This window comes from Aphelocoma coerulescens, chromosome 1 (assembly GCF_041296385.1).
Source record: "Aphelocoma coerulescens isolate FSJ_1873_10779 chromosome 1, UR_Acoe_1.0, whole genome shotgun sequence".
Lineage (NCBI taxonomy): Eukaryota > Metazoa > Chordata > Aves > Passeriformes > Corvidae > Aphelocoma > Aphelocoma coerulescens.
The window spans coordinates 99,079,781-99,104,990 of NC_091013.1; the positions used below are offsets into that span (position 1 = coordinate 99,079,781).

The following is a 25,210-nucleotide window of genomic DNA, read 5'->3' on the forward strand; positions in this document are numbered from 1 at the left end:
AAGGGACAGGAGATGTTTCAGAAATATAATATACCTGGAGGGAAAAGACTAAAGTGGCAATCTACTTCACAGAAATTTAAACTATCCCAATTTTAAAAATTCGTTGCTGCTTCATGTTACTAATATAGCAATTATTAATCATAATTACGTTCTTATTATGTTAATTCACCTCCTGTTTAACCTCTGTGGTGCAAGTACCAGCCTTCATCAAGGTAGTTTATAAACAAACTGTCTAATCACTCAAGTATCAACACAGCTCAGGTATTCAGCCCAGATGCTGCCAGAAAAGCAATGGCAACAGATGCCATATCCACTGGCACTGCTAAAATATAGCTGATTATGTACTAAAACAAACAAATAAATAAATCACATACTTTTGTTTCTTCCTGATTCTTTCAGCCTCCAGGATAGACAGAAACAGAGCCTATATTTAATCCTCTGGTTTACTGGCTTTACAATTAGTGTGTGACTGTAGGTTGTGTTTGTGATATACCTTCAATTCCGAGCCAGAAGATGGAACTGCTGAGTCTCTGGGGAGGTTTTTAGGGTGCTCAGTTCTTCTAGTTCTTCATTTCCTCTGGGATGTGACACGGGTCTTCTTGACCAGACAGGCCCAGACTCATCTCACCCCTCTAAGCCTCATCAGGCCAAAGGATCCCTCACAAAGAAGAGCCCCACTCCCAGTTTCAATCCCTATGCATGACTGTTGTCTCCCCCAGGAGAAGCTGAGAGAGCTGGTGCAGAAAAGGCTTGGGGGGCAGCCCATTAATGTGACTCACTCCCAGGGACTCCTTCTCCATTCAGTCCCATATGGATCCTCTTCCTCCCTTCTTCCCCCCATCCTTCAGTGCATTCCCGCTCTCACCATGATCCTTAGTCTGCAGGCACCCCTGCCTTGGTCACCTTCCTGACCAGCTCCCTCTCTCCTGGAACATGAACAAGGTGGCTTTCTTCTCCACCACCTCCAAGTATGACAAAGGAAGTCTCCCCAGCAGGTAAGGGAGACACACACCCATTCCCTGCTCCTACCGACAGAGACCACCCCCAGCTCAGCTTATGGTGTCTGTAGGGGAGCGGTGGGTTTGGGTTTGTCCCCATTACACAAAGAAGCTGCAAAGGGTGAAAACTCTGAGGCTTTTTCCTCAATGAATTCTATGTTGCCTCTGCTGAGCACATGGACGATCACATTTGATTTTTCAAGGGCTCTTTATGTAGCCTAATTCATGTAGATTGTCTCAAAGGTGACAAAAAGCACACAGATCACCCTTCTGCTGCATTTCGAGGCCTGGCTGCACAACATGGTGGAAAGGCAGCATTCAAAAGAAAACATTTCCCTTTTCATACATGCAGGAGCCCATTTTCGCCCCAAACTTACTCTCAAAAAATAGGAGGGGGGGGGGGGGGGGAAATTTTCCATGCAAAGTCAGTCCAAGCCAGAATCCAGGGACATGAAAGTTCCAGGCAACCTCTTTCAACCCTTGCGAGATAGTAAAGTGTCTCAAAGCAAAGACAGGATAACAATAATGACAATCACAGCTACTCAGGGGGCAACAGCTGTAACCAGGGGAACTTCTAACAACATTTACCAAGAGTGAAACTGAGGCAAGAAAAGGTGAAAAGCATAACTGAAAATAACTAGGCATCTTTAAACACAAGCAGCACGACGAGCCTCTGATTGCAGTACCATTATTTTTTAAAACCTAAAAATGCTGTTTGCATCTCTAGAGACAATGATCCAAGCTGGCTGAGGATTAGCCATGCCCTGGGTGCAGAAATACAGTGGTGGCTCCATCAGGGTTAGTGCAGCCCAAAGAGCCCTGGCTCCAGCAGCACGGATGGGGCGCAGCCACGGGGAGGGACTGACCCAGCGTGCAGTGGCTCAAAGCCGGAGCAAGGCAGTTCTGCCAAGCAGGCAGTGTGCAGAGCCAGCACGGGTGTGCCTGCACCCCTGAGCTGCTGCTGGTCAGGAGTACTCAAGTGCACAGCACGGAGATGCTCGAGTGACCCTGTGCTGTGCCAGCCAGGTTTGATACAGCCACTCGTGAATCAGAGTGAAGAAACCGTGCCAAAGCCCCTGTCCTGCAAAGCCAATTAGGTGCCTCTCACTGTGATCCCTTATATGCAGTACCTATGAGTGCTTATCCTGAGTCCTAAGCAAATGCATGGAAGACAGCACTGGTCTGGCACTGCATCCAGGCTGCAAAGCCCTTTTCTGACCCAGGCTCTAGGGGACGCAATGCAAATATTGAGCACAGCCCCAACAGGGCTTATTACCGATGGAATGAGCCCCACCACGTTAAAAACAAACTGTTTCCAGGGGAAGCTTCCAGATGTATTTGCTCCTGCCTCACTACCTGGTATCTATAGCATCTGTGTGCTTTACGGTCCAGACAACACTGCTCTGCATGACCTCAGCGTAACAAGAGAAGCACTCCACCCTGAAAAGACATGGGGTAACAATTCCCTGCTCTGCAACCTCAGGAAAGCACCAGCTTCATCCTTCTGCCCCAAGGCAGGATTTCCTGCAGTTCTGTCACCCTGCCAGCTGCTGGATGAACTTATTCTTAGAGGCCTTCTTCAGTGGTGCAAACTCCGTGCCTTCCCCAGCCAGCCTCCTTCAAAAGCTGTCGACCTCTCCTGCACATGGGAGACCTCCAAGGAAGATGCAGATCCTATAAAACCCAAAGGTTCATATGGCACTCTGGCACCTGGGGTTAAGGTTGCAACTATTTGAGTTTCTGCAGGAGAGCATGAGCACACAAGCAAAATGAGCTCTGGGAGCTTTGATAAGCTATGTGCTATCTTCACATGGAGAGCAGCCCATAAGATAAAGAACTTCTTCACAGAGTCTCTGAAGTCTTACACATGGTCTATTTGTATATCTGGTCTGATGGTAGCACAGATACATCCACAGAGCACAACACACCCTTGTACATAATGACAAGGGAAAAACATTGCAGTTCTGCTCCTAACCTTTATCCTCATTATATATCTTATTTCATGGTTACAGTGATAACAGTAACACAGCACCAACAAAATGGTTTTGCCTGACAGCATCCTGAAACATCCAGAAACGAGCCCTTGTCATTCATTTCCTTCCTAGAGGTGGAGAAAGCAAGACCCAGGTGTGTGCACTCTGCCCTGTGCCAGTATAGAACAGGGCAGGGATCAGACACAGCCTCACACTCCTCTGCTGTGTTGTGCAGGCAGCACCTCCTCCTGCCACCTGCTCTCCAAGGCTGGTCATGGAAAAAAAGCCTGACAACAGGTATAAAATTCAGCCCCAGGGCAAGAAAGAGCAAAAGTAATCTGAAAGATGAATGGAAAACACAGCATTGGTGAGGTGGTGTGTTTCCCCACTGGAAAAAAAAACCCAGAATTTTCCTATCCAAGTCCTCCATACAGCAAAAGAAGTCCAAAAAAAATCACACAAAGCACTGCCCTGCTGCTGCTTTGCTGATGTCAACTACTGCAGAATAAAAAGGATGAGGCTGTTCAGGCACAACCAGCCCTCTGCCAGAAGACATCCCTCCAATCTCTCTGCATGCTGCAAAAAAACGCAAGTTGGGACGTGATAAAAAGCAGACCCTGCACCTTTCTACCCCATATCTATCAGTATGCTTGTGCAATGGTAACTAAAATAGCTGTGAACTCCTCCAGTGACTCCAAGTACTGCTACCCCATCTACTCACCAAACCATCTGCAGGAGGAGGCAAGGACATGTAGTTCTTAACCATATTCTCTGGTGCTTATTTACTCTATGTATTTGCATAACTACTGACAGAATTTGAAATAAAAGCCTCTTCATGCACACATTCATATTCCCCTATCCCACAGAGGGGACGGCTTCAGCCCCTATCATTCCCCACACTTCCAATGGAAAAAAATGTGTGTGGGCAGGGTGGGGGGATAGTCATGAGCAGAAGCCTCGATCTGACTCTGTCAGCAGATGACTTCTATTTGCACTCGTTAGCACTGCCCTAGCGTGAGCTAACACCACCCCCTCGGGTAATTTAAATTTATAAAAAAATAGAAAAGAAGGGGGAAAAAAAAGCTTGTATTTCTATATTTAGGAGGTTAGGATAATCGGGGTGGAAGAGCCCATCTGTTTGGCGTTCACTCCAGCTGCTATGGATGCGGAAATTTGTCTTTTTTCTTTCCTTTTGCCTGTTTTGACTTGTCCTGGCTGACTGTGAGAGAGACACAGAGAGTGTGATGTGTGGCCACAGCCATTTAGGTCTGAAACTGTGCACCATCCCCTTGGAGTCACAGCAGAACCACTTGGCATAACCAGGGTCTTTCCCAAGGGAGTGTAAAACAGTAAATAACAACGATTATTGCTATTATTATTATTATATTTTTATTGATACTATTAATATGTCTATGTTTATAACACTGAAGACAGAACAACACAGAAGGACCCAAGACAAGATCAGACACATCTTAGAACTCTGTAAAAGTCAGTTTTAGGATGGTAGCCTCCCATCTGCCACATCCTTCTTTTGGGAGATCTCCCCAAATAAAGCTGAGTTTCTGTGGGATTGTCACCAGTGGCACTAGCCACTGGATGGAGACACAGCCACACTTCTTCTCAAACCAACCTCTTCTGCCATTTTCATCCCAAGGCTCTATGAAAGTGAGCTAAATTCAGAAGTGGCCTTTGATCTCCCACCTTCCTGAGCTGACCAGGCTCTGGTCCCAAAATAATGAGGATGCAATTACTTCAAGAAGTCTCCTGATGCCATTCCTGTCATAGACACAAGTGCCACAGCCCTTGTGGGGTATAGCATCACTGCTCTTGTGAACCAAATGCAGTGCTACTTCTTTTGCTGCTAAAGGCATCCCTGTGGTGTGTTAGGACACGTGGCAGACTGCTGGGACCATTTGCTGTTTACCTTGTTTGGTAGAGGTGATTGCTTTTTAATTTCAGTGTTTCAATGTTTTAATGTTCATCACTGAGGTCATAAAAGGTGCCAGGGATGAGCAATAAGCCTGGATATATTTCATGTGATTAGTGTTCTGAAAGCCTTAGAAAGAGGAGGGAAGACTGCTGGTGCAATATTCAGAATTCCACTACCAGTTTTTCCTTACAGGATCCTTCCAGCCCTGGGGCTGGAATCACAGGACAGTACATGGAGGAGGACAGGTGGATGAGGAGCATTGATCAATAAATAGGAACATAGATCAGGGAATGCACAGTCCAGGCACTCCCCAGCCCTCCCCACATCACACACTGCTAGTCCAGTTCCAGGCCTCCTTTCTTCTACCTGACAAACATTCCATCACCTTCCCAACCACACGAAGCTGAAACTCCCCCACTGATTTCCATGTGTACAAGACTGGGATCTAGACCATCACCTAAAGGGAAATAAATGTGTACAGAGGTCCAAAACCCTCCCTTTGGATGCAGCTCTCCTCTCATGGGTGCAAGTTCCTTGCATACAAGCACCAATGGGCATCAATGACCACATTTTGCAGGCTTGTCCTTGTGATATGTCTGGTCTGGGGGTTTGGTGCACAGCATGGCTTGGGTGCCTTTCTGATCACTGGCATGAGGAACAACACCTTACTCCTTTGACTCTCTGCTCCAAGGAGGTCGTTTTAGGTCTCGTGAGTCAGCAGGGACAGTCGCTCTTCTTCACCCAAAACTGATTGCCTATTGCTGTAGTTGCATCCCACACATCATCCATCACCCAGAGATGGCCCTTTCTGTTCCCAGCTTCCCAGACCACACTCTCCTGAACTGTCTGTGGTCTTCTGTCAGCTACTTCAATTCAGTAAGCCAATGAGCACTGTGGCCCAGAAGCATTTCTTTCCTTGGGACACAAAGCTCCTGCACCAACCCCTCCTGTGAAAGAAGAGCAAAGGCCTTAAACACGTTACTTTTCATAAGCTTCGTGAAATTAGATGGATAGGTACAGGTGAGGTACTCACTGCTGTGCTCAATCCTCTTCTAGGTATAAGGGACCCCACACAGGCCAGCCCAAAGGCAGAAATGGGAAGAATATGAGATCTCACAGGTTCACAGACCCAACAAAAATAACTATTTAACTGTGCCTTCAGGCAGGCCAGCGAAGCATCACCTGCATTACAGAGCTGAAGGGTGTCTCATTCAACTTCAGAAGCTGCTTTCCACAGTGTGCACAAAAGTTGCACATGAAAATGTAGACCTTCAGCAGTTGACATTGTTACAACTGTTCTTTGAGATGCTGAAGTAACTCATACCTATTCTTTGCAGACTCAGAGAAAGTTCTCATTTCTGTGACAGTCACTTTTGTCAAGCATTATTTAATATTTCCAAATTAACTTTTTTTTTTTAGAGGGATGATAGGCCAATAAAAGCACATGGAAAATATTCTGAAATCTGAGAAATCTCAAAAGATGAAGATATAAATAAAAACTGAAACTAATGGCTGAGGATTTGGGGGAGGGGCAGTTGTTTGTTTGTTTTTCAATTCTTCATGCTATTTCCACCAATATTTAAGGGGGGGAAAAAGCACAGAGTGACATATATGGGAAACTTCAGACAAACTGCCTTGTATTTGATGAAATCAGAAATACTGCAACTTAATGCAACATTTATATCATCACTCCCCCACACTCCCCATCTGAAAGATGCAGTGCCCTGTAATTGCAGATGAGGAAACAAAATTCTCTTGTCAGTTCACTTTCATGAAAGATAAATTTGCTTTGTTCTCTGTTTTGGTCCCTAATTCAGAAAACCACTTAAACATATGCTGAAGTTCATAATTTGCCACTCTACCACTTATGCATCTACTCAGGAATGTGCCTGAAGTCAGGCATATGCACAGCACACTGCTGACTGTGGACCTTAGAGCATTCTGTTCATTTCTGCAGCTATTCTAATTTAGTGACGTAAATGTACAAGGAAGTAACACATTTTGAGCAATTTTAGCACTCACTGGCAAAAGTGAGTTTTGAACTTGCCTATCCACACAAACAGTCTGAATAATTATTAAAAATTAATAGCTAATTCTTGATACCTTTCAGAAACTGCCTAATTCTGACAATTACTTTAAACTTTCAGGGTAGTGAAATATTATGGCATGAACTTTTGCTCTGTATCACTGCTGAACAACCAAACCTGGAGCTGAAATACTGCTCCTCCTCCTAGGAAACAGTTAAAAAAAAACCAAAACAAACCTTCTTATAAGCATGTGGCATGTCAAATATTATTTGTAGAAGCTATTCAGTAAGTAATTTCAAATAAGTAAAATGCAAAGAAACCACAGGATGTTCACAAACAATTTGCAAATAGAAATGGAAGAGGAATTCATTAAATAAATTATTTGCTATAAATTATTCACCTACCTCTAATCTTACTACCACTTAGACTATAAAATTCATGCCATAAAGGATACAGGATTCGTGCCATAAATGATACAGGGCACATAACAAGGCATCATTAACTTATGCATTTCCCAGTGCTGCTTTATTTTGACTGTCCAGTTATATGTGCATGATTATATATTATATATATACACACACATTAAGACAGCCTTTTGACTTTAATGGGCTTTGAGTGTAATACATTTCTGTTTTAAAAGCTAAGCTAAGGAGACCTGGTCTGATTTTAGCCTGGAAGTTGATTTTGAGCTCCAAGGCTGAATAACTCTTCAAATCTGAGAGAATAATCCAAGCTGCTCTCTGAGCAAAGCCAAAATGAATGGAAGTCTTACACAGCTCACTAATTTAATGAGATTTCCACAACTTGGGCCCATTTCACATAAATTCACAATGAGAGGTGGACATTCCTTTGCGTCCATCAAGTGAACACAGTGAACATTTTCCTAGAGGTGAGAGATGCAGGAGATGTGTCAGAGAGCCGAGGGCTGAGGAGGAGCTGGAAGCAGATCACTGGCAGGAGACAACAGTGGCTTTCTGGGACCCACTGGCTCTGCACTGGATCACGGGGTCAGCAGCATCTCCACCTGAATTGCTTTTCCCCTCTTGCAGCTGCAAAAGAAGCTGCCAGATGTGCCCTGGCTATATGGCCAGAGGAACAAATTCCAAAAAGAAACCTAAAATACACTATGAAATTCATTTCAGCCATGAAAACAGAATCCCAGAAAGGGTTCTCACTCATAACCAAGGATGAAGGCAGCTTTTTCTTCTTGTTTGTGTCCTGATGTGTTCTAAGTGACAGCTATATTCCACTACTTGTTTGGTCTCCAGCAGTTGTTTCATTATTTTATATCATAACTGTTTTCTTCTAATGAAGAGTATGATGATTGTCACTGAATTTCTCCATTTGTGAAAAACTGATACAAGTTGTCATTCTTTGGTTATGGAGAAAGAAAATATAAAAGGATTCTTGCAGCTGTCAGAAGAATCTCTCAATTAACTCCAGAGCAAATTCTATTGCAGCGAGTTGCAAATGCTACACCTCACCATCCACACATTTTTACCCCTTGCAAAGGAAAGAAGAGTTGGTTTTGCAGAGTTTCATCATCCTGGACTGACTCATAGCAGACTCAGGCCTTGGTCCAGTGGATGTCAGGTGCGTTTGTCAAGCCCAGCACAGAGCAGAGGCCCTACACACAACGTTATTACACACTGGTATTTCCACTGTACTTATGAGTGCTTGAAAAGACCCCCAGCTTGGGGCCAGAGGAGGCAAGAGCATGGGGTCCACTCACATCAGAGACCTCTTGAAGACTCCAGTCCCAGGTCCTGACCCACAGACCTTAAAGCTAAATAAGATTTAGCACAGCAGTTTCTACATCAAACACAGGCAGAATAGCTGTGGCTCTGCTGACAGGACTGCTTCCACTCTTGCTTATTGTCAACATAAATTCACATCAGCTAGGCTGTTTAAAAAGAACCTGAGGGAATTGTGTGCTTAATTCCCATAGGTCCCTTATAAAATCCCAATTGTAACAGACAATGCTCTATTTTTTTTCCCGTTTCCAGGGTGAAGCCACACCATGGGTAGAAAGTGGATAAGGAGGAAGAGCTGCATTAGACCAGATTGAGACCAAGGTTCCCCTTAAGCAAGACAACACTTCAACATGCCTGAGGACCAGACTCACTCTTCTCCATAGGAGCACTCTGGCTAGCACATCTCCACCATGCAGGGCAAAACTCACACAGAAACACAACTTGAAGGCAGGCCAGTCATGTAGCAGACCATCCTGGGCCTCCTAAACCAGCCCTGATCTGATCCTGATCAGTCCTGGCTGATCTTGCAGCAGAATCCAGTGGGGAAAGATTTTCTCCAAAGTGCCCTCAAGGCACTTTGGTTTAAGATGGTTTAAGATTGCCACCAGTGTCACAGACTGCACCCAGCATGTGGACAGGCAGCAAACTGGAGGTGAGAAGAACAGATACCTTACACATGCAGTCCACTCACCAGTGACCCCAGGGCCACCCCTCTGGGGTGCACAATATTCATCATGAAGGTGGTCAAGACAAGGATGATGGAAGAACTGCATTTGATTTAGTCACTGCAGATTTACTCTAAAGACTCAGGATCAATAACCATACAAGAGCCACTGCCATGGAAAGTATTCAGGATGAAAAGTATTCAGGATGAAAAGTATTCAGCAGGCCACTGATTAAATCAGTGGACAGGTAGCATTGTCCAGTGGAAAAGGTATGGGCTGGTAGTCAGGAGATGAAGGCTCTGACTCAAGCTTGGCCATGGGAATCCTGCATGACCATGGGAAGGGCACTTCCCATCTCTGGGCCTCGGTTTTCCCAATCAGCTGCGTGGGGATCTAGAGAACATGGCTGTTACCTGAGTCAGTGAAGAGAAAGATTATACAAGGATTAGCATTTAAAAAGTGGGTGGGTAGAGCGCAGCATAGATATGAAGGGTTCTGAAAAATACATGGGCCTCTGTCTTCATGCTCCTCATCTCTTTCTATAAAGTGGTTACTAAAAGCAAAAATAGTATGCTCTCCCTACAAAGGCGGCACACAGCAGACACATATATTTAGATCACTGTGAAACAAAAACTGACTTTTGTCCAAGGTAGGAAAATGGTACCCTGTGCTACAGAGAGGGAGAAAGACAAAGACAAATGAAGTCACCCTGCAAGGGTGAAGCAAGGCAAAGGAAAGGATCCACACCTCTGGGACAGACTCAGCAGTGGTATAAACACTGATGTTAGCCATATACTAGAAGGTCAGGAATAAATGACAAAGCTCTCACAAGCCTGACCTGGAGGTCCATCAGGTGCTAGATGTATATAGGACAAGCACTCATCTTCCTGCGTGTCAAGCAAGTAATTTCAAACCCCTAAATAAATGGTAGGACACTGCAGCAGAAACAACCCTCAGGAAGGACAGGACAAAACACCTTTTCAGTCATTTTATTTTGCAGCTTTTTCGGCTTGCATAGCTATCCCCCTTGCCTAGCTGAGGATGTCACATGCTGCTTTTCCTCTCCCAGGAGACATCAATCTGTCATTAGGGCCACTCTCTTGACACTACCCCCCAACATGTGTTTTCTACCCCTTCTGCTTGCTCAGAGCACAGAAACGACAGCACAGAAACCCAGTGGCAGCAGGTGGGAATGGAGCCTGCATCCCCTAATCCCAGTGCTCACAGCCAAAAAAAAAAAAAAAAAAAACCAAAAAGGAAAAAGAAAAAAATGAAGAGCTCCCCCGATCCCCTGGTTTGTCCCTTACATGCATAGCATCGCTGCTGCTGAGTTGCAGCCTCAGAGAGAGGAAAGAAAGAGGCCCAAAAGGCAGCTAGGAAACCCACCGTCCATTGGCTTCCCTCCACACGAGGCGATCGGACTCCTTCTGCTGCAGTGACTTGGCAAGCACACCTCGCTCTGACTCAGCACCTCGCCGGCACCTCCTGTCAATTATTCCCACAAACTGCTGACGCCGGAAGGGCTATTTGCAATTAGGATGCAACACAAGCCGGTGGCGGTGGGATGCCTCAGCTCCCCCCCCCTTTCACCTGCAGCGATCCCCTCGCTGTGAGCCCTCTAGCTCAGGGCTGGAGCTCCCAGCGAGGCTGAAGCTGTGGGGGACAGGGCATGTAGTGCAGGAGGGCTGGAGGATGGGGACCAAGGGGGTGGGGGAAGCCAGACTGTGCTGTACCTATTCTGTGCAGAAACAGACAACTGCTGTCAATGTGGCAGCTGAAATGCAGTCTTAGAAAAGAAAAAAAAAAAAAAAAAAAAAAAAAAAAAGAAAGAAAGAAAGGAAAAAAAAAATACAGAAAAGCCGCCACTGGGAAAAAGGGCAAGAGCAGAGAGAACAGAAGAAACTGTGCAAAAAAGCTACTGTAGAGCTAACACAGAGCATTCCCCAAAGAACAAGCAAAGTGCAGCCTTGCTGCAACTCCGTGCAGCTGAGAAGCACAAGGCTGTTCTCCGTGTCCAAGGCATTTCCAGCACAAGAGAGCGAGGCGCTGATTGCGGATGAGTCCCGTAATAAGGGCCCAGGGCGCACCAGCTGTTTCAGGGGCAAAAGGAAGGGCTGTCCTTGACAAACCAAGGACACGACGATTCTGCAGACAGACTGAGGCCATTCTGTCCCTCTGCCAAGTAGCCAAGGTCCTCCCAACCTCTCCCGAGTCACTAGCTCACACAGCCAGAAAGCCAAGCAGGTTTGCACACGAGCAGCTCCACAACCAATGGAGACGTTCAGACAGCAAACTCCATCAAACAGTGAAGATCAAGCACACATTTAGCTATGGAAGCAGCCCAGAAACCACACAAGCTCAGCAGTGCCCTGCAGAAGCCCTCCATCACCTTCTGCTTCACTAAAGCAACTCATCTTCCACCCATCCCTGTCTCCTTCCCCAAGGGTTGTGGGGAGCTCCAGGCCTCCTTCACTGGCACAGGCAGTGAGAGGCAGCAGAGTGAGTGGTGCACAGGAGCTGGAGGGACCCAGAGCACTCCTTGCAGGAGCTCCCAGGGACCTTTTAACCAAGAAGCGGGGCTGCATTTGCTGAGATATCACCTCTAAACCAAATGGTTCAGAGTGCAGCTAATGCTGATAGACCACACGGGAGCACAGGTCAGAGCTGGAGCAAAAGGCTCCAGGAAGCACTTCAGGTTTGATGCAGTGAACCAGCCCCTACAACATGATGTAACAACCTTTTTATACAGCCACACCAACCAACACAGTGTCCAACATGCCCTGCAGTCTGTGTGCCCACAGCTGCAGAAGTCATCACAGACTCATGCCCTGCCCTGAAATCCAGTGTGGGTAAAGAGGCAGAGACATCAAACTGCAAGGTGGGTGATACACAAATCTCATATAGATAGTCGTGGCTGAAGAGGCAGAAAAGTTAACTAAAAAACAAGTCTCACTAAAGCAACCTGTATTTCCCAATGGCCTCTTGATCAGGTAAGGAACATCTACTGCGCAGTGTGGAGTGAGAGCAAAGGAACAAAGTCAAAGAAAACAGAAAAAAAAATAATGAGTTCAGCAACATGTGCAGGAATTAGCTAAGAGTCACAGCAGGTTACAATTCTGCAGCGTCTAAAAGAGCGTAGGTAGGGCTTGGAACAGCCCGTCCCAGCACACTTAGAAGCTAAAACACTGTAATTGATACAAAGATACAAAGTAACGAGGGCAGCTACATAATCAAATTTACCATGCCCGTGAGAAAAACAGTAACAGGACTTTGCATTGGGCCTCTTACATGTTAGAAAGAACAATTAAAAGCCGAAACAGTCAAAACAACCTAACTCCAGAAGCAGGGGAACTAAGGTTGTTACACTGTACGGTGGCATGTTGAAGCAATCTCAGCATCATCACTGAAAAGGTACTCGGTGCCCTAAACAAAAACCTGCTGAGAAGCAAGAGAGCATATTGTATGGCCAAACAAAAGGAGCAAGAAGCGACTCAATCGAAACAGTTGCTTCATGAAACGGTAGCTAGGACGGAGAGCAAATTTGAAGGCCAACTGCAAAAGTCAAAACCCAATCATTTCAGTATATTTAAGGGACAAGTCCAGAAGTGCAGAACAGCTGAAGAAATTCCTCAAGTAGCTGTAACTGCTAGGAAAGACAAGCAAGCTAGGTGAGGCGGTTCTTGAAGTTAGCATGCTCCCCATAAGAGAGGGTACAGGCTAACCTGGAAGTGGCAGCAGGGCTTGGTTAAACCAGCCTGATACCCTAAGCCCCTAAAAGCACACAATAGGAGACAAACCAGCTTGATCTCTGCTCAGGGGAACTTGTGGCCCTGCAATCCACTCAAATTTTGGAAGGAAAAGGACAGGACTAAGTAATTAATTTGCTGTCACTTCAAAGTGCACCTGCTAAACTGTTCTGGGCAGGATGCCAGTTCAGTGCCAGACCTCTCCCCTGCTTGCCTGGTGTGGGAGCTCCCCCCTTGCCTTGCCCCCAGTGCGTTTCAGGCCAGTTGAGGTCAAGCTGAGTCCAGAGCTGCTGCCCCACTCTTCAGTGCCCAGGCTCAGAGGCATGGGAGCCCCTCTTCCCCGTCCTCACTCTGGCCCTGATTACAAGGGATTACCCCCAGGTTTCATACCAGTTCTGGGGTGGTTTAATCCATTTCTTAATATCTGGAAGAGAGACAGGAAGCTGGCAAAGTGATTTAGGCTGGCTGAGACAAAAGAAGATTGAGAGAGACTTCCAAGGGATCTGACAAAGCTCAGCAAGTGGGCAGCATAATGCAGGATGAAATTCAACATTGCCAAACGGACAGTAATAAGAAGTTGAGAGAATAATCTGAACTATTCATGTACCATGGGGCTCTAATTCAAATGTAATCACTTGAGAAAAATATCTTGGTATCACTGTGAACAGCTCAATGAAAACATCTGTTCAACATACAACAGTGGTCAAAGAAGCAAGCAAGCTGTCAGGGTGTCTAAAAGAAGAGGCTGAAAAGGATGCTGGAAGTATTCAAATGCCGCCCTGAACACTGAGAGTGCACCCTCAGCTGGAATTGCTGCAGTTACTTCTGCATGGCACAGTTGAAAATGCAGAAGGCAGAGAAAGGTTTCACCATTCACTAGTCAAAAACACTTACCGGTCAAGCACAGTTAAAATTGGGACAATTTAACTTGGAGATGAGTTAAATGGAAAGAAATTATCAAATGGGAATGAAGAAGTGAAACAGGTACTTCTCTGTGGGGTTTGTTTGATTGTGGGCTTTTTGTGTTCATTTGTTTTTTCAAGAGAAAAAAAAGAAAGGTGGTTCAGCATAACCAAAGAGCAGGAAACATGACCAGACATAAGGAAAACATTGTCATTTTCCTTCTCTGTTTTTACTTTTTCTGCTTCTTCTAAACACAGACAATAATTAACTACCAGGAATGATTAGCTCATGTTAATGTAAAGTCAAGAGCTCAGCAGAAATCACAAAGGCCCATGCATTTATAAGGATACTGGGAACATCCACAGATATGTCAGGTAGAACAAAAAAAACCCCAAAAATAGAATGCAAAAAGCATAACGTCACTATACCCTCATGTGTCCAGGCGTTAGCCAACTTCTAATTAGTGGGGATTAGGAAGTAATCCCCCCAGTGGGCCTGCAGAGAGGGTGTGCCAACCCACTTGCTCCTGGCAGAGGCCAGTATTGTGCCAGGCAGAGGGAGAGCTGAGCCTGCAGCCCACTCGCAGCCCCTCCACTCCGGGGGCCGAGGTGTTGGTGTCCAGTGCCATTGCACACCCACCCTTCTGGACACCCACTGAGGATGCTGCACCAGGGGCTCAGTTAGCCCAGCTCAGCCTGGCCCCTGGCAACGATGGAGGTTTTACACCTGCAGCTTTGCAAGTGGAGGGAGCTTCCCTGAGGAAAGGGGAGGAGATGGATGCTTTATTCGCTCTGCATTGGTAGAAAGAATACCTATGACTTAGTTCATTTTATGGCGAGGAAGTGAAGTGTGGACATGCCCTAAAATTAAGAGAAAATTGGGCTGTGTAGGCATTGAAGTCCAGAGCAACACATACACCAGCCTACTCCTAGGGCAACCTGTAGCACAGACATGACACCAGACACCTCTTTGCTCAATGTTTGGCACCAATTTCTCACTGAGGAGGTTTTGGCACCTCCCATTGGAGCATCCAGATTTGGCCATGGCAGCACAGACCAGCGGGCCGACCTGGCCCAGCGCTGCTCAGACAGGCTGCTGCAGAAATGCACCACAGATTGCAAACAGGGTGTCGTTGCCTCCCCACAAGCAACACCCCTGGCTTCAGCATTCAGGTAAAATCAAAGCCCAGAGGTAACTAAGTGGAGTTCAGACATGGGCTTTCTCCTGCTGATGCTTGTGAAACAGAAGCTCCTGTTCTCATAGCTAGATTGGCTCACGAGGGTATGAGAAAATAAATGCACAAGTTTTTGTCCCTATGTAAGCAATCTGATCGGTCTAATACCAAAATTACACTTGAAATTAGCTTCATGCAGAGATGCAAATGTACAAGTACTGCTACTCTGCCAGAAGGAGAGCTGTGGCTCTGCACATGCACGAATAATAAGGGACTGAGCTGGACCTGCTAGTCCTGTTCTGACTTCTACAGCGACTGTTCCAGAAGAGGAAATAAATATTAACAAATATTTGCTGTATTTCTTAAATAGAAACTTGTCTCTTTCAGTACAGTGCTCGGCAGCACAATGAATAAGGAAAGGACAAGAACAGTGCCACGGACGTGTACATGGTGTTTGCATACACATCAAGATGGCAAAATTAATGGGCAGAGACTGTGCACAGGTACCACCAACTTATGCAAGCCTGTTTTATCACTGATCTTTTTAAATGCCCTGTAGAAATAAAAAGCAGCAACCACTAAAGGCTTTTACTGAAGCTACTTCCACTATACCAAAACTTACCAAACATGGGATGTTTTGTAAAATCATAACTGTGTTTCAAAAGAAAAACAGGGGGAGAAAAAGTCAAAAATACAGAAACATCCAACTTAAGCATCTTTGGGATGAAAAGTTTTGACTTTTCACATCAAAATATCTTTCTTCTTAGGGTACTTCCTTGTAGTATAACTATACAACTCCACAAAGAGACAAAATATCAGTGTCCTAAGATGGAATTTCTCTCAAAAATTTCTTTTGAAAACCATCAAAGCATTTGACTTCTACTTCCATTTAGAATGAAGCCAAATTCCTCAATCCGGATGAAATAGAGCATTTGTTCTCAGACCAGCTCAAGCAGTGAAAAAAAAAGGCAGAAGCCAGGTCACAAGTGACCTCCATAACCAAAGAGATGAAAACTTGTAAGACAAAAAAAAAAAACTTAAAAGTTCACTGTGCACAGTGAAAAATGTTGTGCTTCCTCCCTGGTGCACAAGACATGAAACACTTGGGAGAATAAAGTAGGGAGGCATATGACCAGAAGCTCTGTAATTGTGACTTCTCTAAAGGAGAGGCTGGGCAAATGTCCTACCTGACAGCAAGAAAATAATTTCATCTCTGCACACATCAGTTTTCCAGGCTATAAATCAAACTGACTGCCCTCACAAAGTAAGTTTGGAGACTCTCAATTAGTTAGTGTTCATAAATGACTGTGCAAACACAAGGTAGTAATAACCAGAGAACTGTCTTTGTTACACTACTGTCTGTTAAACAACCAGGAGCTAAATTTTTCTCTGAACATTTACAAAAGGGAAGGCAGCACTAATGGTCCACAAGGAGGAAACTACAAAGAACAGATTTTCAGTGCATGCACTTCTCCTTGAAATAAACTGTGTTAAAAGCACTTTACTTAAAAAGCATGATGATAGTAGCATCCTGCTAAATATAGATGACTCACCACAATTTAGTAGTGAACATCCCTAAAGAGGACCATTACATTATTGCTTAACCTGCTGCATAAATTTAAGCATCCTCCTGTGGTTACAGTTTGTTCCAAGACACTCAAGACTACTACCATCATCTGCTGACCTTCAGTGGGTCATGAGGTCTCTCTGAGCCTTGCTTTCTCCATCTGTACTACTGCTACAAGAATAAAAACTCTAATCCCCCACGAAGGCAGGAAAAACAATTCCTAAGTTTCCTAAGTTAAAGGGTTGTTTATACCATACTTTGTATATCCATATTACTACTGAGCAACTAAATATAGCTGCTCCTGAGGCACTTTGAGATCCCTCGAGAATGGAATCTTATAAAAAGAAAATTGCAGTTTAGGCAGTACCGAAGAAGCGGAGATAAAGAATCGGTTTCCAAAATAAGGAAATGATGCCCACTTCAGAGACACAAGAAGTAGTTAATGCATCTGTGCCTACCGCTGGGGACCAAGGTCAGGTCGCGAGCAAAATGATTTATCTACACGTCACAAAACCACACAGCTTGACACAAATGGCAATCTGTTCCAAAAAACTGCAAAAGCGTGGAAGGGCGAGGGACTGACACAGTACTCCCTTGCGAGGGCTGGGGACCTGCTGCAGGGCTGGGAAGCACCGGTGGGCTCGGACAAGGGTGCTGCAACGCCAGAAGGGCTTCAGCTGTGAGAACCTCAGGCTGGCAAGAGAGTGACTTCAAAAACTCATGTGGGGAGTTGTAGACCTGCTGTTGCATTAATCCACTGCAGCCAGGCACCCTCACCCCCTGATCTTGCAAGATCCATCTGCAGTGGACTGTAACACACTGAAATCGCACCTGTTGCAATTCTGTGTCACAGGACCCAAACACCACGCAGCTAAAACACCCGTCAGCTCTGCACTCTAACTGTACCCGATGTGTGATTTCTACCACACTTGACAATTTGCAGGATGCTATTTCTGGAGACATAGGAGGATTGATTAGCAATCACAGGTTTGGTTTCAAAGCTCTAAAGTGAATTCCCTCCTGTCTTTTCCTAAATGTCTTCTGAGAAAATATTATTTCCACAAAAAATTATTATGCTTATAATGCTTTAGAGGGAGCACATAGATGCTGCCCCTGGCCCAGGACCATTACACATGGATATAATAGGCCCAGAAAAAGTGGGCAGCTAGCACCAGTTATAAAGAATCATTGCTATTCTACAAATTGCAAAACAACAGAAGAAAATGGCATTATAATAATTGATTCAAATATCACTGTGAAGTCTAATTGTATTTTATTGTAGGTATAAAGCGTGAGAATGATGAAATGACCTCCAAAGGCTTTTTTTCCCCCCCAACAATTTTCTTATTTTTGGCATTAAGTATTTTTCCGCCTTATACACTCTTACAATTTCTGATCCTTTTACTTTTAAATCTTACTTTTAATTTAGGTATCACTTTGCATATGACCCCCTCATTTATCTTCTATCTTCTAAACCAGCCTAAAATCTCAAGAAAGGAAAAAAATTTTTAAAAATCACTCTTTCTAGCCATACTTGGCAGCCCAGAGCAGAAACACACTTACTAATCTTCTGCAAATGTTGTTTAGAAAAAACTCTCCCAATTTAATTTCAGCTTTCCTGGGTGTATGTCTGTTCCTTATCCCTTACAGTGTTTTCTTTTCACATTCAAGAACCACTGAAAATATGGCCATGCTGTGTACCACAGAAATAACTGTGTACCACAGTTATTTTCATCTACCATCATCTTCTAAAGACTTTTTCTAAGACAAAATGAAAAAAGTCAAGCTTGAGACACAGGTGTTTCATTTAGGTAATCATGACGTCTTAAAGGAAAGTGCAAGAAAAACCATTACACTATTGCAGATAAATATTTCATGGAAAAGAGTGTTTCCACACCTAGCTGTCTCCAATGTCATTGTCCCCATGTGCCCTCAACCAGAAAAAGTAAATATTGAGTCAATCTTTCTGCTTTAAAAGAAAATTAAATACCCCTTTGATTTTAACCTTAAATATGATTATTATTGTATGGTTTTGCAGTGATATCACATCAACAGAAGCACTTCACCGCTTATATGCCTCTAACTGGAGCAAGCCCAGTAACTTTCTAGACATTTACACCTTTGCAATGTCTGCAGACAAAAAAACTGTAGCACTGAGAACCTGAAAGTAATTGAACTTGCTTTCCAAATTGGGAAAACAACAAAAAGCAAATCAATAGTGTGAAGTATGAAAGCTGAAGTATGAAATTTCTCTCAATTTAATACTAGTAAACTTTTTTTTTCCATAATTCATCTCTTTGAAGTCAGCAGCTGCAATTTCCACTTAATGCATGAGACTCGGACTCCCAAACATTTTCTGAGGATAGGAACCCAAGGTGCTTTTGAGGCTGAGGTATTTGTGAGAAGTTCATCTTATCCATCAAAAGACTTGTTTCTAAACAGATCCTGGGTAGAGGGGAAAGCCTGCTGTGCCTTGCAGGGCAGTGACAGCCAGGCACAGATACTCAAGCAGCAGACTCCACCCAGATCCCGACTGTGAGGAGGTTTCATCTAGACCTTGCTGAGACATCTCTGGTCTTCTCATGGGAGATCCCGTCATTTCTTACTGTCCTCCCGCTGTCTCAGGGACCTCTTGCAGCAGGTTTCCCAGTTTCCCAGCAGTGAAGGTGGCTCAGCTGTCTCAAAGGTGTGGGCTGCTCACTGCTGAGCACAGTTGTGCGAAACTGCTTAGTGGGTATCTGCATTAAAGGGCAGACCTTAAGAAAACTGTCCTCTAGACCTCAGTAAACCACAACCGAGCAGGCCTGCTCTAAAGTTTAGCATTACTTGAAAGAAGACATTGCCACCTGATCAACAGATGAGTCTGAACATCTTGCACTTGGTAGTTTCCTCTGCTGCCCTTAATGCAGCACCTCCTGGTGCGCCCCGGCAGTGCACTAAGCGATGTGAGTAGCACCTGTCACACGCAATTTGCTTCCTCTCCGCACAGACACCACGGTACACACCTTATTTCGGAAGGGCTACAGAGGGCGGGAGGTGGTGGAGTCTCCACGTCCCCTGGGGCAGGCACGTATCTTAGAGCTGAAGCGGTGCGCCATGTGCCTGGAAGGAGGAGGCAGAGCAGAGGATGGGGGGGAGGGGGGGGGGGGGGCACAGGGGGCTCCGGGCAGCCTGTCACCATCTCTGCGGAAAGTTCCCTGCTGCCTCAGGGCCTGAGGGATAGACCAGAGTTTTCCACACAGGTGAGCTCACCAAGGGGCTAGGCCCAGACAACTGAGCCTAACGTGAAGCCCAGTTTAAAGCAAGTTTTACAGCACCGTAAAAAAAAATAAATAGAATATGTATCTATAAGAACAGTAGGAAGGATGGTGCAGCGGAGGCAGCAGAAGGAGCAGAGCAGAGCAGCGCTCTTTCCCCACGCCTGCCTGCAAAAGCACTCGCCCGCCGCCGCATTCCCGAGCATCACCGGCGGGACCGCAATCAAAACTTCCCCACGAGCGGGGCACCGCCGTGCCACCGGCGGCGGCGACCCCGCGGCCCCGGGGCGATGCCCCGTGCGCGGCTGCCGCGCCCCGCTCCGCCCGAGCAGCACTCACCTCTCAGGGCCAGGAGCGCGGCCAGGGCTGCCGGCACCCACCTCCCGCCGCCGCCGGGGCGCCGCCGCGTCATGCCGGGCCGGGCGAGGGGCGCGCAGCGGGCCGCCGAGCCCTGCCTTTCCCCGCCGCCGCAGGTGCCGCCGCCGGTGGTGCCGCCGCCGCCGCCGCCGTCCCGGGACCGCCCGCTCGCGGCGAGGCTCCGCCGTGCCCCAAGCCCCGGTCGCCCGGGGAGGGCGGCAGGCGCGGCGGCCGGACCGAGAGCGCAGCCTGGCGGCCCCGAGCCGCCCCCGCAACCCGCCGGGCTGCGGCTGTCACCCCCCGCGTGGCACCGTCCCGGCGCGCAGCGGCACGTCCCACCACCCTCCGCCTCTCTCCGCACAAATTGGGGGTTCCCCCTCCTCCCCTTCCCCGCCAACCCGGCGCCGCTGCATCCGTAGGGATGCTACATGGGCCGGGGTGAGGAGGTGCGGTCCAGCGCAGGGCTGGAGATTGCACCCCCACAGCTCGTCCGGATCATCGCGGCAGCGTGGGGGCTTCTTCTTTCCAGAGCCTGCCTACAGCTGCATTGAAGACGACAGCGGCAGCACACAGCAAAATATTTGGGATGGGCTGCATGGGACTGGTCACCGCTGCAGCGCACAGTATAAACACTGCAAAGGTACGAACCACCCTAACTCTGCCATTCAGGAGCCTGGGAAACACGAGCATTCAGCACTCCTACAAAATCGACCAAGGTATCTCAAAAGGGTGTGAGGCAGTTCTTGGAGTTGGGGAACTGCAATAGTATGTCATACGGGAATCGCCAACAAGTTGTGTCACAAGCTTAAGTCATTGCAGTCGTTAAGGCTACACAGAAAAATTAATCAGTTGGAAATCAGCACACATCAAGTGTGTATGTAGAGGGTGGGAAAGGAGGAAAGGGGCCCTTTATGAATTTAGGGTGATCATCTGGAGAAAGGATCAAAGCAGAAAGCTTGCACAGACTGATTCCTCACGCACAGCCAGCTCCCTGTCCAAGTCTGATCACGGTAATTTTGCTTTGTGAAAGTAAGCAGTTTGACAAGGAAAACCCCCTAACAATTCTGTCAAATGTCCAATTGCTTCATTCCCCTACCCAAAGTTTCCTCCCTACCAAAGCACAGCTATGCAGCCTTTGCATCCTGCAGGCAGCAAATCCACCTTGTGATGTTTCTCCCAACCTCCTTCCCAATCACAGTCCCTGGGAGCATCCCCCTGCCCAGATAACCCTATTGCTCAGCACTGTTCAGGTTTCTGCCTCCTCGGTTGTTTGAAAAGGTGCTCTGACCCTTTGCATGGCTGCACTACCCCAGTGAAGGGGGGTGGGGGAGAGCTGTGCCTTGGAGTGAAAATGGCAAGGAAAAGCCTCGGGGGTATCACAACAGAAATTGCTTTAAGCAACATGAAAAAAAGCAAGCTGGTGCCCATGAAAACAGTATGTGGCAAGCTAACTACCATCTCACCAGCCTAGATTAAGCTCTGCCTTGCCCAGCGTCAAGCTTTGGCACACTTCTACAAGAGGACTAGGCAAAAACATCACCCCAGCAGTCCAGGTTTACCGATTATCTTGATTCTGAAATAAAAGTACTAATTCTGTTTATAAGGAGCAACAGTTGACCTACCCTTATCAGGCAGCAAAATTGCTGCCTGCCACATAGGCTTGGATTTCATTCAGCAAGTGGTTGCAGAGAGAGGCAAGAAGGCACCACATGGTGACTCAGGGGATGTACCCTCCAGTCTCTTTCCAGGTTTGTCGGGTGCAGGCTGCATGTTCTCAGACATGAAACCTGACAATACGGGTGGTCTGACAGTTCTAGCGCTCTTGCAAAGCACCCACCACTCCAGCCCTGCCATGGCAAGCAGGCTAAAAGAGGGTTTTGCTCCATTAAGGAGCCAGCTCTTGGCAAAAGCTCAAGCAGCTGAAGCATAACACTTCAGAAAAGCATCGAAGGGAGAGTCGCAGCCCAGCTGTTGCCCTTATTCTGTGGCAATATGGGAACTGAAGTCTTCTCAGACTCCCTCAGACCACTTCTCTTTCCTCCAGCTGACTTGCTGTATTTTTCATCAAGCAAAAGGACAAAGGGACATGATGATTTTATGATCAGAAGCAGTTCCAGGAAACCCCCATCCTTGGGCATACACACAGTGACCACCTGCAGGAATACAATGGGTATGTCCACACGTTCACCTACAATGAAGGTCCATGAATGTTTCTTGCCAAACATAACCTCCTTCATCAAAGTCAAGGGCAGAGAGCTCAGAGCATGTTGGGCACAATGGCCTGCCACTACCCTTACACCTACAGATCACTTCCAAGAATGAAGAGATGCAAAGACAAATCAAATGAAAACAAGAAAATTTGCATATTCTCCCTAGGACTGCCGCACTGCCTTCCTGATCTGCCAAGACTTGGAAGCTGTCTTAACCTAATGGAAATAAGTGTGTTTTTTAGTATAAGGACACCCTGCATTTAGCAAATGCCATCCCAGCTCACTTTGGACTGTTCCTTGCATCCTGCTGTGCATCAGCTGGCAGGTAAACAGCAAAGATCAGTTCACCCTGTACAGTGGATGAATTAATGTGCTTCCTAAAAAGTGCAGTGAGCATAATGTGAATCCAGAGCCTGGTAGTCAGCGAAAGCATTTCTACCCAAAAATGGACCCAAATTACTCCCTCCTGATGCAAGCTGCTAGGAGCAGGGAGTATTTTAATCAGCTTTCAGATCTCGTCACCACACCAGATACTGTACCATACCTACAAACCACAGTGACACAGCAAGTGACTTGAGCTGCTTCTTGCAGCAATTGCAAGAACAATCTGTGGCCACACTCCAGAAGGATGGAGCAGCCACAGGGAATAATAATCTTCAGATGCACCAGTCAGTCCTCTCACTCTGGCTCCCTCTTCACCTTATCACCACTTCCAAAAATAGCTTGCAGATTGTACAGAGAGGACGTGGACGAGGAGATACTGTTCCTGGAACTCTGAATTTACACTTTAGTTGTCCTTGAGCCTTCCCCAAAATATTAGGCTTATGCCAACCATTTATCCAGCCAGTGCAGCACACTCCACCCAGTTGGATACTAGAGCTATGAGCACAGCTATTTGCTGCTCTAGCAGTCTATGTTCCCACCAGTGAGTGTCTATATCTCTTCCTCGACATCAATGGAATAGCACATCATGGGTAGAAGAGATATGCTTCGCCATATCCCAGGTGTTAAATGCTGGCAGATAACCACTGCAGGACTCAGTTGTGCTACACTGCTCAGAAGAACACACACAGGATCCTTAAACTGAACAGCCAAGATACTTCCAAGTTTGTGCATGCTAGGCTGGGCAAGGAAAGGGAAAAAAAAAAAAAAAAGAAGAAAAAAAAAAAAAGGAAGAAACTGCTCCCACCTTTTTCTTTTGAAAGAATTATGATAAGTAATGTAATTCTCATGTCTCAATGAAAAACATCTTTGTGAGTCAAATTTGAAAAGAAAGCTTTTCTCCAGGATGATTCTACTTTTTTTTTTCCCCCTTTTGCCTTAACATGGCTCTAAAAACCCAGTGGGGATGCAGCTGGGTTCAAGGGCTGCAATAGGTGCCAGGTCTTACATCACCATTTCTGTCTCCCAGCTCGTTACTGGGTTATCTATTGTCAGATGGGAATTTATTGAAGGTGACATTGCTTACAAATTGATCAAAATCAGCTTCAGTGAGGTGTCCTTCCAAGATATAAAGAGATGGATAAAATTCACTCAGTTGATCATTAATAACTTCAGTCTGTGCAATTGGTTATCTCCCTTTAACAGAGGAAATAGAGTTTGCAGATTGAACTGTTTTAATCCTATCTGAGAAGAAATATGACAGCCCTTCAAAGATACACCAAATTAACTATGTCTGTAGCTTTTCAATAAAACTAATTCAAACAAAACCCTTGATTTATTTTGCTGAACACCTGTGTATACAAAACAGAGGTCACTAAACAGAAGAAGAAACAGGGATAACCCTGTCAACTCATCTATCACAGATTTTTTTTCTACTGGCCACAGGACTGGTTATGTGGAAATACTGTCCCAAGTGTAAAGGTTTGTGGTTTTGAAAGCCTGCACAGTGGAACAAGTAGGAGCATCAGCACTGGGAGAGGTGGGTATTTACTGGCTTGCTCTCACGTGCCCTCGCTGTCCAGCATCAGGCGCAGTCCACTGCAGGTGCTGTGAATCCAACGCACTGCCAGCATAGGCTTTCGGGTGAGCCCAGTCCACGTGTTGGTCAGGATAACCTGATCCCTGTCACAGCAATGGCCTATGCCTGCATGTCAGCCACGTAGTGAGACCTCAGGAATATCTGAGGGAAACCAGCCCTGAAAAAACAAACAAATTTCCGCACTCCTTCGATGCCAGATGGCAGGAGCGGATGTGTCCATGGAAACCCGGGTGGATTAGGCGTACTTTCAAACTTCTCAGCACTGAAGTAGGCCACTGCATCGTTTCTTTCTCCAAAACCACTTTGACCCACTGATCAAGAGCCATGTCTTGCTGCTGTCCCCACTTCATGGGAAGGGAGCCATACAGCCGAACTCCAGGAGCTGGGCTGAGACACTGCTTCCCCTAGACTTTTCAACCCTCATGGGCACACAGGTCTGTCTGGTTTCTTCATCACGGGCCTGTAGTACCTGTGACACGCTGATTTTGCTTACTGCACTGCAAGGTGCTCCTTTCCACAGTAGTATGGGGAATAAATAAATTTCTATGTACCCCACACATGCAATTTCTGTCTGTCCTGCAGCATCCCAATGCACTTTGAGATAATCCACAACCTTGTCAACTCTCTGCATGTTTTCACATCTCCTGAGTTTTCCCTGGCTGTTCCCA

General features: G+C 46.2%; 1 protein-coding gene across 2 annotated transcripts in view; it reads right to left on the bottom strand.

Annotated features, from left to right (window-relative positions):
- Positions 1-20,396, bottom strand: part of IGSF11 (immunoglobulin superfamily member 11) — a 105,094-nt gene extending 84,698 nt beyond the window's left edge. The window contains exon 1 of one of the 2 annotated variants that reach the window (XM_069020627.1): positions 20,334-20,396. The gene's annotated coding sequence lies outside the window, so the exon portion shown is untranslated. Of the gene's footprint in view, positions 1-3,692; positions 3,893-20,333 lie in introns of those variants that run through there. The other variant, XM_069020612.1, reaches the window with a different exon arrangement.
- Positions 20,397-25,210: the final 4,814 nt, after the last annotated feature.